General features: G+C 48.0%; 1 long non-coding RNA gene across 1 annotated transcript in view; it reads right to left on the bottom strand.

Moving 5' to 3' along the window:
* LOC109280712 (uncharacterized) overlaps positions 1–17,945 on the bottom strand; it is a 45,666-nt gene extending 27,721 nt beyond the window's left edge. Inside the window, exons 1-3 of the long non-coding RNA XR_002087130.2 lie at positions 17,826–17,945; positions 7,289–7,358; positions 354–683 (exon numbers count right to left, since the gene is read on the bottom strand). This is a non-coding gene — a long non-coding RNA (uncharacterized LOC109280712). The remainder of the gene's footprint in view (positions 1–353; positions 684–7,288; positions 7,359–17,825) is intronic.
* Positions 17,946–18,424: the final 479 nt, after the last annotated feature.

The following is an 18,424-nucleotide window of genomic DNA, read 5'->3' as shown; positions in this document are numbered from 1 at the left end:
GTGAATGGAAATAAAGCGTTTGCGTCTTCCCTACCAGTTGGGTGATCATGACAAGGAGGAAGGGAGCCAACGCACACATGCACATGTGCCCGTGCGCGCGCACACACACGGCAAATTAGAAAGGATGTTAATTCAATTAATATCACAGAGGAGCTCTGTGTGTGTGTGTGTGTGTGTGTGTGCGCGTGCATGTGTGTGCACAGATTTTCCGCCTGAGGAAGGAGGTGGCAGAGAAAGAACTGGGGCATGCCAGCTCCAGTTATTGTTCTGCCTTCATTGGTAATTAGCAAGATAAGGAGGAGACGGGCGTGCGGGAGGTAGCATGGTAAAGATTAGGCAGCTCTGCAACCTACCTCATGCCAATGCGGCCATCTTACAAACAGCACTTGATTCCATCAAAATGGCTTCCTGGCACCTAGCAGCCTACAAACGGCAGCAAACGTGGCCTGGCGTGGCAGATTTTGTGTTCACGGGGGCTGCCTTTCTCAGCCGCTCTTTTTTGTCTTCCGCGTGCACTCGTTGAGGACTCCATGCAGGGCGGATGGTCCCGGGGAGAGGGGAGGAGACCGGGGGAACTGGAAAGGGGAGGTTAGCCAAGAAGGAGCCCCCTCCACCTTCCTCTCCTGCGCTGCTCATGCCGAATGGGGAGTTTCTTATCTTTGCTGCAGAATGTCGCACAAGCTCTATGCAGGAGACAATAAGGCACAGCCATTACTCAACGAGTACTGTACATGGGCATAATGCCATGGTTACACACAGAAAGAAGAAAACAGATCCTTCCTGTTAACTGGTTGATCACTGCATTGCTCCCCATGGCTAAAGCCCCTCAGTCTACAGGGAGGGGTATACACCCATCCTCGGCTCGTCTTTCCTACCCATGCTCTCCTCAAAGTGCAAAGCGTTTCCCTTGTTTTGCTCAGAGAATGAATGGGTCTCCTTCCAAGCCCTCTCCCTTGGGCAGGGCCAGTCCAACCAGTAGGTGAACTAGGCGGTCACCTAGGTTGCCAAAATTTGGGGGGGGTGCCAAAATTATATGCAGAACAAAATAACAGGAACATCATTCTAAATAACAGCCCTGGCCGGCTACAGCTCCACTTTGGTTAAGGCCTTTGGTTCGGTAAGGGGAGAAAGACCTCTGAAAAGATCTCAGAGGACAGATCACTAGAATCGCGGCTCCTACCTTTTCAACTCTCGAGCGGACTTATGACAAGAGCATGCCGCTGGCAACGTTGTCCTAAAAAATGAACCTCTACTCCTGTATCATCTTACAGCTCTTGACACTGATTTCTTACACCTTCCTTCTCCCTTCCAACCACCCTTTTTTTTAAATATAGAGCACCCTAGATTTCACCAGTTGCATTTAAGACTTAGGGTTAATGCAAAGTGTGAAACAATCAATAAAAAAAAATTTAGTCTATCAAATAAGTACATGCAAAAGTTCATTCTAGACTTCTTATTTTCCTCTATATTGGAAGTGGTGGGGGCACCAAGGAACACAGTTCACCTAGGGTGCCAATAACCCTTGGACTGGCCCTGCCTTTGGGATATTTAAAACCAGACTGGGCAAAGCACAGATATGTCCTAGAGAGAACAGCTCCATAGGCTCCAGGGAGGAAAGAACATAAGCGAGAGCTTCCCAGCATTTATTCTTACTCCCCTGAAGATGGAAGTATGGTCGCTGCCAGCTCCTTGTCAAACCTTAGCCATAGCCACGTACAACGAGGATAGACCACAAACTGCCCCCTCACCGCAGGAGTGAGTCTTGGGATCAGTCCCTGTGACCTACAGATCAGGACACAGATAGAAGACCTAATCTTGCAGTTCTTCTCCAGTCACAAATCCCACTGAAGTCCATGTGTGAGAACTGCAAGGCTGCATATACAACGACCCACAAAGACATAATCCTATCAAGCTGTTCTGTAGAGAATCAAAGGGGATGCTTGGAGCAGGAGGGCCAGAAAGAAAGTAAAGAGGGAAACCTGACTGCTGTCCAGCCAGTTCAAGAAGAAGCTTAGTGTATTAGTGGCTGGTTACATCAATGTGACACTCATAAAAGGACCAATCTTGAAGGCTTTGTTCTCAGTCCTTACTCAGGCACAACTTCTGCAGTCTTCAAAAGGTTCAGCTTATGGTGACACTCAATCTAACACAACTGCACCCTGGTGCTGAGAGCATTTAAACCTCACAAAAATGTTTAGCATGTAGGATAGGTAGTGTGAACAAGCTCTTTTCTGTAGAATGAATTTTACCTTCTCTGAAACTCTCACTGCATCTGAAGTCACAATTTAGTATAAATGGATAGAGCTGTGCTATATGCACATGGATGAACATTTTCAGCTCTCCGCAAAATCTGCAAGGGCATTTGCTTGCATATGCAAAATGGGTGAAGGCAAGTCTAGCGAGCGGACCATTTATATGTGCATTTATCAGCTCTGCATTCACTAGGTTGGGAATTTGCACACATAAATGGATGCACCTGTACATTTGCAAATTTTGCTGATGTACATCTTAAGGCCTGTGGGCTGTGGTCGCAGAGTGGTACAAGTGCCTTGCTACCACTCTATCATGAGTCCAAAGCAGACCTTGCACTGAGCCGTCTAAAGCCAACTGTAGATGGGTACACAGTTGTTTGGGCGGAGAGTCAAAGGATGCAATGCCACTCACATCACTCCCTTGTGTGCCTCTGACTACAGAAACGGGTGTGCCTTAACCATGCTAGCCCAGTGGGCAGTTAGCCTTGGGTGGCAGTCTGACTTTGACGTTTCAAGACCCTGGTGTAGATAGATTTAACCATTGTTAAGCAATTTCTCCCACGCTCTCTCTGTGCCTTAAAAAATAATAATATATTTAAAACAAACCCCCAATCCTTATGTTGCATGGTGTCAAAGTAAAGTCAATCAGAAAATGGAAATGTTACGGTGACATCAGCACTGTTAGCTCAGCTCCCCTGCATTTCCTGAAAACCTTCCGGTGTTAAATCAGAGGTTCCTAGACTTTTTTTGAGCTGGCATGAATCACATCTCAGAGAGACAATTTCTCATCAACACCTCCCCTTCCATTCATGATTCCAAACTGCCTTTGGGGCGATGATGGCAGTTGCTTACTTGAAAGCAATGTAAGGGGAAGGTTTGATTCATATTTTACTTCAGCAGGACTAGTGCCATGCTGAAAGCCCCTTGCCCAAATCAGAGCCTCATTGCCCAGATTATAGCTGAATGGGGCAGGAGGGGGGTTCTAGCCACGCTCAGGCGTAGGGCGTCCTGTGCTGCATGCACATCTTTGTTGGGCAGAGAAACAAAAGGCACAGATGGCTAACTGCTACACTCTGGGCTTTGCTGTATGGGAAATTATACCAGTATAATTACAGAGGTTCAGCTAAACTTCTACAGTTATGTGGATGAAACTCCTTGCATGGACAAATTTATTTTGCAATAAAGCTGGCTTTTCCCAGTTTCGTTTTAACAAAGTGATGTACATTAAACCTGAAAAGGCCCTTTTCTACTCAGGTTAAGTCCTCCCCATGGGGAGTTTTCCCACCAGAATATAACACTGTGCAGTCTTAAATTCATGCTCACCATTAGAGCAGGAGCGGCACCTAGCATGCACAGGTAAAACCACTGAGACACCTTGGTCTACAAAGCAGAACTCCTGCCCTGCCTTGTGCCCGTGAAATAATGTCACCCACTGGTTTTATAGGCCTGGGTCAGAGCTGGTCAGCCAACCCACAGGGTACACTGTAGACCGGAGGTCAGCATCTTCACCGCACTGTGACCTATTTGAACCTTCTTTTTAAAACATTTTTGGCGCCTGCACAACTTGGAGCTGGGGGGAGCCCCCATATTTCAGAATGAAAAGCTGTGTGCAGAGGTGAAGAGCCGTGGCATTCCTAGCACTGTCCTGATGTCTAGGTTAGGGGGGAAGAGGAGCTGTCCCCCCGCTCCCCAAGGAAGTCAACATTTCAAGCCACACACACAGACGAGTTTGCCATCGAGCTGAGACAGCATCAGCGCCCGGGTATTTCTCATCAATTGAGGTGTGCGTATGTAAGCTGGCAAGCGTGTGTGTGCGCACATATGTGTGGCATATACCCAAGATTTATGCAAACGCACATTCATATGTAAATGCAGATCTAATCCTATTCCTTGTCAGGCTGTAGCCCAGCCCTCGACATCCTGAGGTGTCTGAGCAGAACAACTGAACCTCAGATCAAACATCAGCCCGAGGGGGCCCCCTCAGGGAAGGAGCAGTGCTGCGATGGGTCCCCTTCCCCTCTTCCATCCAGGCTTTCTCCCGGCCCAGCCTCTCCTGGGCTTGGCGTTTCCACCCGTGGAAGGCACACAGGCACAGGCACACACACACCCCTCCATGCTAGCAACCTCTTAAAAGGCTGCTTGTGGGACTGAGCTCAGTCTCTTTCCTAGTCTATAAACAAGACATATATTTTTGTGACTGTTGATTTAACAAAGCAACTGTCAAAGTCTCCACAGCCCTTCCCCCTTCCCGCAGCTCCGTCCTTTATTAATCACAACCTGCCTCAGACAATGTGGGGGAAAGGGCCGGATGCTGGCTGAGAAGGAGCTCCAGCATGTCGTCAATCCTGACCACAGACACCCAGGAGGCTGCCAGCTGCCCAAGACCCTGGTGGAGGGGGGCACGGGCAGCTGGGCATCGCATCTCCCACCTGCCTTTTGTTGCAGGGCAGGACTCTTTCTGGACTGAAATTTTGCCTCCTGCCACACAAAACAGGGCCTCTCTTACTGCTAAATGCCCCAAATAGATAGAGATGAAGAGCTACAGATAAAGTCTCTACCAGAAATCTGATGAGCCTCTCAGGTCACAGGTGTGACCCCACATTCGCTGCTCTGCTGTGTCTGAAGTTGTGTTCCCCCATCTCAGGCCATCTAGACTACTAAGTATGTTCCTGTCCTTCGGATGAAACTGTCTCTTGCCCTGTCTAGCCAGCTCACACGGTGACACTTATCACAGCATGTATTGATAGCACATAGGAGTGGGTGCTGCCTGCTAAATGAACAGGTACCAAGTGAGACCCCAGCCCAGGCAGTAGCCAAAGGAGGATGCCGAGGGTGGGGAGGATTGGCCTCATGATGAATGCCTATGAGGGACTGGTTTCATTAATAAAACATTCCTGCTCTTGCCTGCTCTCACCCGCTCTCTCCCTTTGATTTTGATGACAGGGTTAACCCCATATTCACAACGCCATGTAACCCACAAAGCCATCTCTTCTGAAGAAAATAATTTCAGCCGTCACTGCCCAATTGCTGCACATCTCTTGGCTGTGTTGATCAGCTCTCTAACACCTTTTCTAGCTGCTCCTGGCATTCTTTCAACCTCCCTGAATCTCCCCAGTTTCTGCCTGGTTGATGAGCAAGATCCACCTCCCATCCATCCACCCACAAACATGATGAGACCAAATGAAAATGGATTAAGGGAAAAGTGTTGCTTTGTGTATTGAAATGAGAGTATATCATGTTTGTGTGTGTGTGCACGTGCATGCATGCACACACACACATGCCTATGACTTCCCACATACCTTGAAAGATCACCCTTACCCCCTGCTAACTTGGTCCCATTCCAAACCTCCCATGGAGAAAGACATCATTAGATAAGTAATAGATATTTTCCCTGGCTCTGCATATTCTTAAAACTGAAAGAGTTTAAACAGTGGATGCATTTCTCCCTACACCGGCTGTTCCTTTACTCTTTGCATTTCTCTTCCCTGCTCAACATCCACAAGTTATTTTTGTACCTAGCTAAATTTCAGCCTTTGGCTCTTGAGTTAAGTAGCAAAGGCTGCAGCAAACTTTGACGAACACTCTTTCCAATAGAATTTTTTCAGATCATGGAGGCACTTCAATTTTTCATAGGTTTTGTAAAAGCCGCTTTATAAAAAACACAAACGCTCCCCTCCCCGCTGAATTCCATGATGTATTTCAACTGACAACCCCTTAATTGGTCCAAAAGAGCATTTCATTGAGTGAAATCTCTTCCAAAAAAGGAGGGAGAAAATACTGCACACAAATGAAATGCCTAGCGGGTTGCCAGGGGCTGAAGTATTTGTTTGCACACATGAGGGGAAGTGACTCCAATGCACTCAAGGTTTTGCCTCCTGTGAGTTATAGCTCTACCCTTCAAGAGCGGAATAAATGCTTTATCCCATCGCAGCCTGCGATGTATTCTACATAGATGGATTGATTTCCCCTATTGTTCTTAATAAATCCTGGTATATGAAAAAGCCCATCGCACAGCCATTTTGCTGCCCTGTTCTACCTTGCAGAAGTAATAAGGGTGATTAGAACTGCGGTGGGAAGGAAGGGTTATGCAGAGGGTGACTCTCCTGGGTTGCTATTAGATGGCAGACCGATCGCCATTTGCTGGGAGCTCCAGTTGGCTCTAGACAAAGGGCGCCCTTGTTCCAGTCTATTTCTTTTCTCCAGCTTTGCTTAAACTGTTAAAAGTAAGGCCAGTCATTCTTAGTAGCTAGTGTAGCTCCACAGGCAGTAATCTAGGTTTGGGGCTTGCTATTTTTTTAAGCTACCAATGTCTCTCAGCCCTGCTCTCTGGATCCAAGTCCTGTCCAGCTCACAGTGCTGCTTCCGTGGATGGAGCTACACCAGATATACCTGTGGCAAATTACAGGCCCTTCTCTTGACAGCAGAGACAGGGCTCTGCTCTCTGCAAGACTTGCCACCCACCACCTGTCCAGCAGCTTGCCAAAAACAAGTCCATGATCTCTTCCCACTTCTTAGCAGACAAGTTCTCAGATCACAATGCTAGCACTCAGCAGGTCTTTCAGCTTCTCTGCCGAGAAGTTCAGGAGTCTGACCTCTCGACCATAGGACAGTTCAATACAAACAGCATTTCCTATCTTATGTTTTTAAAACCAGTGTTAAAGGAGGCTTTGCCTTCCCCAATTCATTTTCTTTCTGTGCAAATAACAATGGGTTTTCTTTCTAATTTCTTTTTTTTTTTAATTCTATAAGCTGCTTTTCTTCCCAGTTCATGAGCAAGTCAAGGATATACCACTGCTTCAGAAAGCAGATGGCTGCACCCTGACCTGGCTTTGATTCCTACCTCCTACTCTATATACAGAGAGAGGAATTATTGCTGGGGGACTTACAGAGCAACAGCAAATATCTGCTGGCCCAGATTGGAAAAGTGAGCTAGGGGTATGGGGAGAGCAAGGGTTGACCTGGAACTGAGGCTGCAGATCGAGACTCCAGAGCATAAGTTCAAGTCACGCCTTTGACAACTCTGTCCATTGACTCACCTCTCCTTGCTTGCACAGAGATGTCCTGCGTCTTCCCTCTATATCCCAGTCTGTGAACTTCCAGTCAGGTCTGATTAAGGAATAGAAAATTCATCTCAATTAGCAAGAGGCTGCCACATGTATGGGTGGATGTCATATTATTATTGAACATGGCTCCCTGAGCAACAGCTGTAAAATATGTCAAAATTTGGGACTACCCACAAGATACCGCCCCCCTGTGTGCACACGGTTTGTATTACACACGCGCACGCACACACAAACACAGTTGTATGTTATAGATCCAGGAATGCTTTGTTTATGCAAATGTTTTTTAACCCCATTCCCTAGCGGCAACATAGGCAGCCCTGTAAAATACAGCAAGACACTATCGTTTTCTCTAATAAGGAAATAAAGCAGAATGGATCTGTGTGGCCAGATCCCAGAGAGCAACACTGTCTCTTTAATTTTCTCTCTGGCTATCTCATCCTTTGCATGAACCCTTTCCTCCCCATGGCTTCTTCCAGCCTGGTGGGCAAAGTGGGAAAACATCATTAGGGAGAAAAAATAATTTAGTTTGTTAATCAGTATCCAATGGTGGGAAACAACAGAGACAGAGATCAGGGCTGGCAGTTGGAGCTTAGGAAGGGCCAGCACAAAGCCACCATTCATGACATCCGGGGCTGGGGTTCTCATTGAATTAAACAGACACAAAGAGCAGAGGCATTTCATGCTCTCTCCACAAGAATTATCATATCTCCCTGGCACTAAGAAACCTTCAGCATAAGAGAGAGGGGGAGAAAAGAAGCGGGCAGGCTGGGTAGAAATATGGGCCAAGGTACAGAAGGCTTTGTTCAAAGGTTGGATTTATAGATGGGAGGCAGCATATGGCTTGGCTGGGAGTAACTGGCCTTCACGCACTGCCTTTAATAAGGCTCGGCTAATGTGAAACAGGGGCCCCTGTGTATCATGAAGCAGGGAAACCCCCATTGGAAAATAAACAAAATAACTGTTTGCATTTCAAGGCTTTGGAAGGAGTCTGAAGCCAAAACAGAATGTGTCTCGTGTGTGCGCGTCTGTCTATGAGTGCGAGAGAATGATCCCGGTGGGTGAGGGGTGCTGAAAAGAGACCAGACGTAGTTCAGTCATGAAAATTAATTAGCTAATGTGCAAGCCCTGGCTGACTCTTCCTGCTGCCCCCCCACCCACCCCCACCCTCCGCCCAAGCATCCCCACAAGGCTGCAGGGTCTGCACAGTCTGTGACTGCGAATGGCAGGGGCAGATTAAAGCAGGTTCCTTGGGATTCAGGCCTGGCAGTATGTGGGGGCCCAACACAGCAGTGAGAAACCAAGGGCCTTTTTAAAACAGATGAGAGGGGAAGATTAAGGAGGTGGGTCTGGGAGGAAGACGACAGAGCTGGGAAGAGACTGTATGGATGGGTTTTGGGCAGGGGCTTATATTATTGCGAGCCCAGACATGGGCCCAGCATGGCTTGATCAGCTTCTGGTAAATGCTGTGTTCATTTAGACTGCATGCTCTGCAAGTCAATGGGAGCCAACTCAAGCTGGCGCCAAGTGTGCCCAGAATATACATGGCCAAATACGTCCCATAAGTGTGATCTGCGATCTGGCCGGGTAGCCGCCTCAGGTCAGCACTGTGCACTTGGCTAGTGATGACACGCTGAGCCCCTGCTTCCCATGCACCCTTTCCAGCAGAGTAACAGAGCACCAGTGGCACAGCAGTTTAAGGATCATTCCTACAGGAGGCTGCAACACTCAACGTAAGAGACTCATACTCTCCCCTTTGCAAAGCCATGCTGGCCACATGACAGTAAGGAGCACCCGAGTCTCAAACATCTTTCCTGCAAGGGGAACCTCCGACTGTGAAGCCCTCAGCTCTCATGATGCTGGGAGCCACACATGTGTCAGAACCATACAGATATGGGAAGAGCTAACAGGGATGTGACTGGGTTGGTTTATGTCTCCAGAACCATTCCACCAACATGTGCACTGTTGACCCAACAGCATCACACACCAAGTGTGGAGATTAGCTGTGTCCTAATAAAGGACCCGTCACCCTGCTGTCTGACCCTGCTATGGTACCAAGCCCACTTCCTCAGCAGAGGACCTTTGCTATGAACAGCCTCAAAGAACGTAGAAGCAGGACAGAAATTACTGAGTGCAGGTGGGAGAGAGGAGTGAAAGGGTACATAAAGCATTCTGTCTCTGCCTGGAGAGAAAAAAAAAAAAAAAAAAAAAAAAAAACTTACTGGGGAATTGAGAGATACTTTTGCTTAATTCACCAATGGATTTATCTGTGGAAAGAGAAACATACTGAAAACAAAGGGATATCAGCTAAGGGGAAAGACTGGGCTGGAGATCTCAGCACACAGGTAGGTAAAAGTTGAAAAGGAAGCACTAATTAGCACGAGGACCACTGCCTTCCATTAATAGCTTGTCACTGTTTCCTTGATGTTGCTGAAGGCAGGGAAGTTGGTATGTGTGATGCTTACCTGTCTCTATCTCATTAACGGGAGGCAGGGTGAGAATAGACATTTATTGCCTGCATCACAGATAGAGACGGGGCCCTTTTACTCAGTCTAATTAATGAACTGACTTTTGTACAGGTAGGGAGGAAGGTGAAGATATTTGAAAGACACCCACAAAAACATATGCTTACACATACAGAGTGCAAACACAAACACACTTATATAGCCATGAATGCGGCCACACAGACACACCCATCAGATACAGATGTCAGGATTTAAAAACCCTTGGGTCTGACAGACCACAGACATTTTTACCAATGGAAAATACACTGTTGACCAGAAAAAAAAAAAGCTTTTGGATCAGCAAAGCACATGCAAGAAGGAGCCAGAGCTATCTTATTCACTGGAAAAATAAAACAAAAGAAATACCATCCGCTTTCCTTTAAATAAATAAAAACTAAATACACTGCTGGACCCAAGTCCAGTTTGCTGCAAAAAGGGGGGATAATCTATTGTCTGTTCGCAGATAACAGAATCCAAAGTATGGAACTTCCCAACAAAGAAATAGGCCATTCCAAGCAAAGATAAATCTGCATTGCGTCTAATCACTTCCAAAGTAAAATATGGACAATTCTTCCAGCAGTTAAAAAAGATTAGATCTCCTGTTTAATATACAAAGGCCTCCCTTCTCCTCTCGACACATGGAACAGCTCCCATTAACGACAGTGGAGAGAACAAGTATGCAAATCAAGGAGAGAATGCAATGGCAGCAAATATTTGTGAGCTTGCAATGTACATCTGTGTGGAGTGATTACGTTGGGGGGGGGGGGTTGTTCGTGTGTACATATGTTCCTGTAGGCATCTATTTCTCCCTGATTATATAAATCCAATAAACAAGCTGAAGATTCTTCAAGATACAGCCAAAATGCCCTAAGAAACAAACCTAGGCAGAACTGAAGGCAAAGGAAACATCAAGGCCATTTCTCAGGGAACAAAGAAAATTTCCCCTTCAGCATGCCTATGTCTTCTTGACCATTTGGCTAAGATCAAGTGTAGGATCAGTTTTCTCTCCCCATCTATCCAAAGGAATGCAGCCAATCATCTAGTAAGTCTTTTTTCCCCTCTAGAGCTCCGACGTTACCATATGTGCAACTCCCTGACAGTGCAGATCTGATTGCAAACAGAAACATCACAATTAATTTTAAAAATAAGAATAAAAAAAGAAAAAACCTTTAGCTTGCAAAATCCAGCAGTTGAAAGAACTGAAATGCCAAAAATCACAGCTGCCCATTCAGCCCTAGAAAGGATGTGGAAAAAGGCAGAGATATTGTGCTAAAAATAGTATGTGATCATGTAATTAAAGACACTATCACAGCACAGGCATGCATGGGGGTTGCACTAGGGTTGCATGGGCAATCTTAAATCTGGCACCTCCGAACTTCCAAACACTTGACTTTGCAACCTAAATAATGTTCATTTTAAATATACAGATAAAGTCCTGGAGTGAAAAAAAAAATCATTGTGTCCAGCTGTAACATTCCTGCATTGTGAGCAGGAAGCCTGAAACCTCAGCACAGACTTCTTGAAATACAAGACTAACATTACCTGGAAACAGAAGAAAGCTGTTCTCCCAGAGTGGGGTGAGGGGGGAGAACTGGACCAGTGAGTCTAGTGAGACAGTCTCCCTCTCTCTCTCTCTCTCCTGCTTCACATCTCCCCGTGCCAAGAACTGGTAGCCCCTGTGCTGCCTCCGAATTTGAGATGGACCCCCAGAGCCAGGAGCTGGGGCCCCTGAGAGGTTTATAGTGGGAGCTTTCCCTAGCGTTTCCCCCTTCCATGCCCACCTGCCAGAGCTGTGCCTGCTCCTTTTGCAATGTGGGCAGGGGCATGTGCATAACTCTCTAAAATGTTCACATTCAGTTATTATTTGGGGAGGAGGCCAACATTTCCCTGAGGGGGGAACGGGGTGGGGGCACATAATTTATAACAGTTTATAACTCAGCTAAACCTGAATGGAATCTCACAGGACAAAGAAAAGGCAGTCCTCCAAGCCCAAGAGCCTCCCCCTGCTGAATTTCAAGGGTCTGCAGCAAACAATAGAGGTGTCAGAGTTTCTCAAAAAAAGGCTACAAGAATCTTGTGTAATAGAAAGTATTAGGCAACTGGTATATGGAAGTCATTGCCAGCTCCTCCTGGAATACAGGGTAAGAATACATTGCATTATCTGCCTTAGCCATTTTCATGTGGAATCTAAGCTCTGTGATAACCAGACTTCTCTACCGTATTTGGAGCAGACTACATTTTTTCTTATGTTAATTATAACAGAAATGAGGGAGTGTGAAGAGACCCTAAAAAACTCATGTCATTATTTTTCACATCCAAGAAACTGTGTTCACTGAGATCAAGCTGCCCCAAAATGTGACCTAACAGAAAATGCACCAAGAAATGATGTGCCTATAAGTTATTTCTGCTTCCATGTTTGGGTTTTAAGCCCTGTAATGAAGTGACTTTTAGGGAAAGGACATAAGACTAGGTAACACAGTTTGACCATGATTCAGTGTTAATAATAAAAAAAATAAGAGACACATGAACATACAAAGAAAAAATATTACCAAGTTATTGGGACTAAAATCTGCTCTCACTTGAGCTGCACAGGATAATTCTACTTCTTCCCTGTTCTCACTCCCTGCATCTTAAATGTGCAGAGCAACAAAGCTGTGACAGTCGTTCAACTGTGTTTGCTCAAGGCCTGTGTGGACAGTACATCCGGGAGTCAGGAAGCTTTTTAGGCCTAGAGCCAGGCACTCCGACACACCCCAAACCAGGTGAGTTTTGGGGTCATTACTTGCGTTCACCTACTAAGCCATCGTGTTCTCCTTCTTCCCCACCCTGCGCCCCTCACCTCTCCCCTGCAGAGCTGGGATCTGGCGTGGGAAAGGCGTCCCTGGGCTTTTCACAAATCCAGTATCCCCTTGAACCAAAACCAATTAGCCTGGCCCAAGGTCCTGCCATTGAAGGACTGTCCCCTCTTTTCAAACCCTTTCAGTCTCAATTGCTTTAAGGAGCCTGTCTATGAATGAGCAGGGCCCACTTTAAGTGATACTTAAGCCAGGACCAGGGTGAAGGGAAAGAGAAAATCTCTATAGGAACAGCAATCTGAGTTTCCAAGAGACGGCTGACTGACGGAGACCGAGTTCAATGGATTTTTCGCCCCTGCGCTTTTGAGACAAATGTCCCTAAACTGAACCTGATCCAGTGAATAAACATAGCCAATGACACCTGGAATGGGGACTCCTGCTGAAGAGACCTGGAGCCAGATCCTCAGCTACTGTAAACTGATACTGCCGCAATGAAGTCAAGGTTGCTAAGCAGATTTCCACAGGCACCAGACCTGGCCCCTAGTATTCAAACAGGGGGATAGGGAGAGTTTGGAGAGGAATTGACTTGAACCAAAGCTCTGTTAAACAGTTGGAAAAGACAGTTCTGCTGCCTGCATCCTTGGGCAGCAAGCCATCACAAGGTAGCTGGGCTCAGCAAAGTGGAGGAGAGGAGACAGGGGCAAGAAACAAGCCACAAACAAGCCTGAAAAGAGTGACTTCACCGAGTCACGTGATGCAGAGAGTCAGCAAGGCCAGCAAACACAGCCATCTTACACACACAGCAACGGTACACTCGCAGGTCCATTGAGAAACCTCATGGAGACCCTGTGCAATAGAAATAGGCATTTTACAAAGCTGTGCGTGATAAAATTAGGACGTTGGGGTCCTGTGTCTACTCAGCTGCCATTTTGGCACACGAATAACTCTGCTCACCCTTGAACAGCTCCAACGCCTGCACCTGCACAGGCCTCACAGAATCATTTGTCCCTTTGGGAGACAGGCATACAAATCCTGACATATAAGCACACACTTGTGTTTGCATGTGCAGAGGCCAGACATTGAGCATTCACCCTTTACACCAGAGCCCCATTCCCTGAACATTTATATGAAGATTGGATTAAATTCCAGTAAATGTACAAAAGAGGACAGCCCCACACTGACCACCAATACTTCGGCTGGATGAAACCAAAAGGCATCTTTTACCTCCACCTTCTGTGATTTTATGGGTGAAGCTACATAAAGACAGTAGTTGTATGGAGAGCAGACGGGCTTCAAGGTCCCAAGGAAGAGACAGACGAAGTTAGAAGAAATGACAGGCACAGCTATCCAATCAGCATTTGGACCGAGGCTTCAAATGATCTCAGAGAAAACCCCGGTGGTAGGAAGTGATTGATGTGTAACAGGATGTTAGGTCTCAGACAGCTTCTCTGAGCACAGATAGATTCTCAAACATGCAGGGAATGAACAGCCTCAGATGCACCGTAGGTGTCTGCGGTTTTTTGGCTACTCCTACCGTCACGTGCAAATCACTCCCCTTTCAGCCTTGATCTGAACTGACTGGAAGACTAAACAGCTAGGAAGTGAACAAGAATGAAAGGGGGTTGGGACCACAGAGTCCCACAGCGGTGCTTTGCACAGGGACAGAGGTGTGAGTGACAGTCTACTTCCATGCTCCCCTAAACACACCATTTTCAGGACATCTTTGCCTCACGCTTTCAGCTAGCACCTAACCACCTTAACCTGCCCCATTCGAGCACTGCCTGAAAGACAAAGACAGAGATGGCTTAGCTGCAGCTTTATGGAAAAATCTCATTCCCAAATTGCCTACGCTGAATATTGAAGCTCCACCATGCGTGGAAAGGAACTTAAGTATCCCACAGAGAAGAGAAAGCAAAGAGAATATCCACTAAACGTTCAGCCTATTATTTTGTTCTGTTCTATTCTTTCTTAGATTCCATTACCACATCCATCGCTAGGGTATCCGATCACCGGGGCTGCCTCTTACTTGTACGGGTTACAGGCAGTCACGAACCTTAGAAGATCAGGATGTGTCCTTGCTTCAGCCCCACCGCGTTGCATGGAAGCAATCCCACTGGAGCCAAATTAGGTCTAAAGGATTCAACCTTTTGTGGGCCCATGGCTCGTCACACTCAGGTTGCATCTTGCCAAGCCCTAGCTACTGCCAAAGGACAGACTTTCATGATATTGATGTAATTGTGGTATTTTAAAGGAGAGCTGAGCAAAATGGAATTGCCTCTCCTGGATGGAGGGGGTGGTCAGATGAATGAATCAACAATAGTCACAGCAAGTAGCAAGGCTGAAGCACTACAAGACTTGGAGCGCCGTTTCTCCATTCAGAACACTACATGCCCTGAGGACAGGTTTTTAACACATAAAAGCAGAAGGCCAACTTCTCTGCCAAGTTATTTTCTTTGGGGAAAACAGACAGATCCAAAAAGAACAAAAGCTTGGTAGGGTTTGTTAAGTCTGACCCACAAGACACAAAACCTGAGAGCTGAGGCATGAATGGGCCAGCCCCTTCCCTAAATTTCCACCTCCAATTTTGCAGGTGAAACTTACTGCACTGCACCTAACCCACTGGGTGCGTGCTGACACAGGGCAAACAAACACATTCTTGAATGCAAAAAATCAGGCCAAAGAGCATGCACCTACTGAATGTGTGAAGGGGTTCAAGTTTCAAGCCGTTGTGCTGAGCTGGGTGCACAAATCCAATGTGCATTGGCTCAGAGTATTAGATTAAAACTTTATGAGCCTAGGAAATACTTTACTTGCGTCAGATTCTTTCTAACTGGTGCATGTGAAAACATTGTTTCTACACCCTGTTTAATTTCATAAAGTCATATTTAACAACTAGATTTCTTCTATATTTTTCAAGTCATCTCTTTGTACTCTCATCTCCATCAAATTACAGAAGTTAGAAATGGAAGAGACCTATGGGCTTAGCTAGCTAATCTCCCTGCCTGTGCAGAAATATTCCCAAAAGAATATATATTCTCCAGCACAGCTGGTCGAATAATTCATTGTGAATAATATTCGTTGTGAATTTTGGCATTATTTTCCATCAAATCATTACTTATGAATAAATGTATTCATTAACCACCCAGCTCAGTTCTCCCTTGCTTTGTTCATTCTAGTTTTAAAAGAGCTCAGATTAAGTAGTTTCCATCTGGATCGATGTTATTTTTCAAAGAAATATATGAGAGTGCCATCCATTATAACACAGAGGCAAAATAAAAATAAAATAAATAGGAAGGAGGGACAATGCTACATTCCATCCTTCTCACCTCCACTCGCTTCCAAGTTTTCTGGGATTACACCAAGAATACATATTCCAGATGGTTTGGAGAGAACAAAGTTGGATTCTTAATGACACGTTTTTTGCTGCGTTCGGAATGAATGATTCATTCTGATCTTGCCGAGACTTTGTGCCACAGTTGAGTTCCATTTCTAGAAAATCCGTATCTTTAATTCTGGCGCTGCGTGTGGGACCCGGCAAATCATGGAATTACTGCTGTAACTTCGGATTAGTAACGCTTTCTAAATGATAGTCTAATTCCAGGCCTTCATGCTTTTCAGCGTTCAAACTCACACAGCCTTTTCCCTGGGAGGCCTCCTGTGGAATTAGTGCAGGCGTCGTCTTCTTCCTCTGCCCTTTTTAATTTCTCCAAAGACTTCTCATTAGAATATATAATAACAAGAGCTCCTCTGAAGTTTCTTTCTTGATGTATACAGTCAGACTTTAATCTGGAGCCTCTTTATTTATTATTATTTGGGTGGTTGTTTGTTCACCCCTTGGCTGCGAGGCTGAAGAGCGCTTTGCCCTTGCTTTGTGGGACTTGTGGATTTGGACGCATACAAGGTGGAATGGGAGTTTGCAAAGACCACAAGAAAAGGACTCCTGGCTCTCACTCCTTTTCCTCATGAGAGTGTCAGTGGAAAACTCAATCCAAGCAAAGCCCTTCTCTCAGGGACTACCCCCTTTGGCATGGCATGACTTTTTACCCACCAGGGAGCTGGAAAGAAGATGCAAGATGAAGGAGGCTGGGGAATACCCAAGAGCTCCTCGGCCCAGATTGACCTGCTTCATTTACAGGACAAAAGTTTGAGACTCAGTGGCAGGTTTCTAGCCAAGCCAGACTTAGACCAACCAAGGCACTGCCTAGACTTAAACTCAGCCTCCTCCCTGCTGAACTGCTCCAAAAGCCGCCGGTGCCCAGGCAGGCAGAGCATGCTCTGGTGGACACGAGAGATCACCCCCAGCCCGGACACTTGTGCTGTCAGGACAAGGGTGACCCAGAAGGGGCAGGGAAGAGCCGCAGCAGGAGCAGCACAGGGAGGGGGCAGGCAGGGAGGTCCCGCAGGGCAGCGGGGCTGGGGCTGCCCGCAGGGGCCGGGCCGGGGCTCAGCACATGCAGCGCTGACTCCGCTCCCGGCCCGGCTCAGGAGGCTCCAAGCCCACCTGCTGCGCCACGCGCTGCTAATGAAGTGCAGCCCCGCGGGGAGCAGGGCGGGTGGACCCGCTGCTCCAGCTTCGGGGCTCGCCGCAGCCAGGGCCGGGAGACTCGTTTGCCTCCAATCGGCTGCTAAAATGTGCCAGGAGAGACTAAGCAGAGCGCTTCGGGTTGCCATGGGGACGGAATGCAGATTTCCCAATTGCTTTTTTATTTGCTAGACGCTGTCATACAGATTATGTTTCATCGCTCGGGCCTGCGGCGGGGCGATCGGAGCCCTGTGCCGCCGGGAGCGCGGAGAGTGCCCGGTGCGAGCCGCACGTCGCGGGTCCCGGCGCGGCTCTGCCCTCGGAGCCGGCCCCTCCCCGCGGATCTGCGCGCAGACCCCCGACCACACGCACGGGCGGCTGCCGGGGCTCGTGACAAGCGATCAAATGCTGGGGAACCTGACCCCTGGGAGCTCCCGCTCGCTTCGGGCTTTGTTAGCCGGACCCCGGGCGCGGTGGCGGCCACAGAGCCGGGGGGCGCAGCCCCACTCCGCGTCCCGCGGGGGAACACGCCAGGCAGTTGGCAGGGAGGAAAAAACCAAGCCATGAGATGGATGAGGAGTTTCCCCTTCCCTCCCCCCGGCCCCGGCAGTCCCCACCCTGCAGAGACCGCGCAAACACATGGGCGAGCAGCTGGAGGCGAGCGAGCAAAGCCGGAGGCAGCAGGGAGGTACCTGGAGCGGGAAGGTGCCCGCGGTGCCGGGCGCAGGTCGCAGCCGAGCGGCGCTGGGTGCCGGTCTCCTCCGAAGGGGCGGCCGCGTCTCCGCCGGGCCCGTCGCTCCCCCGAAGGACGCCGGTGGGGAAGTCATTTCTACTTTCGGTTATCTAGCTTTATGACGGCTCGAGAACACTCATACAGCTAGATAACCAAAGACAGAAACAGCCCTCCTTCTCCCGGGCTCTCCCTCCAGGGCTGCCCCGGGCCGTGGGCGGTGGACGGCCGGGGCCGCGGGGCTCGTCTGTCTGCCACCGAGGAAGCAAAGAACAAACAAAAAGAGAGAGAGAGAGAGACCCGTGAGTGCGTGTGGTGTGATGCAGAGGTAGGGGCAGGCTCTGCTCTGCTCTGCTCTGTGGGCTGGCGCCGGCCTGGGGCTGCGGGTCGAGGTCCGGCCGCAGCGCAGCGCAGCGCAGCCCGGGCCGCCGTCGGGGGCGGCCGCCGCGCAGACGGGGCAGGCCGGAGGGCTCGGGCGCCGGGTCCCGGTGCCTCCCTACTGACCAACTTCGACTCCTTTCTGATGTTAATCACCCCCTTTGGGAAGTGACATCACCACGG

This window comes from Alligator mississippiensis, chromosome 11 (assembly GCF_030867095.1).
Source record: "Alligator mississippiensis isolate rAllMis1 chromosome 11, rAllMis1, whole genome shotgun sequence".
Classification (NCBI taxonomy): domain Eukaryota; kingdom Metazoa; phylum Chordata; order Crocodylia; family Alligatoridae; genus Alligator; species Alligator mississippiensis.
Note: the sequence above shows the minus strand (reverse complement) of the source record. Positions and strands in the feature narration are given on the sequence as shown.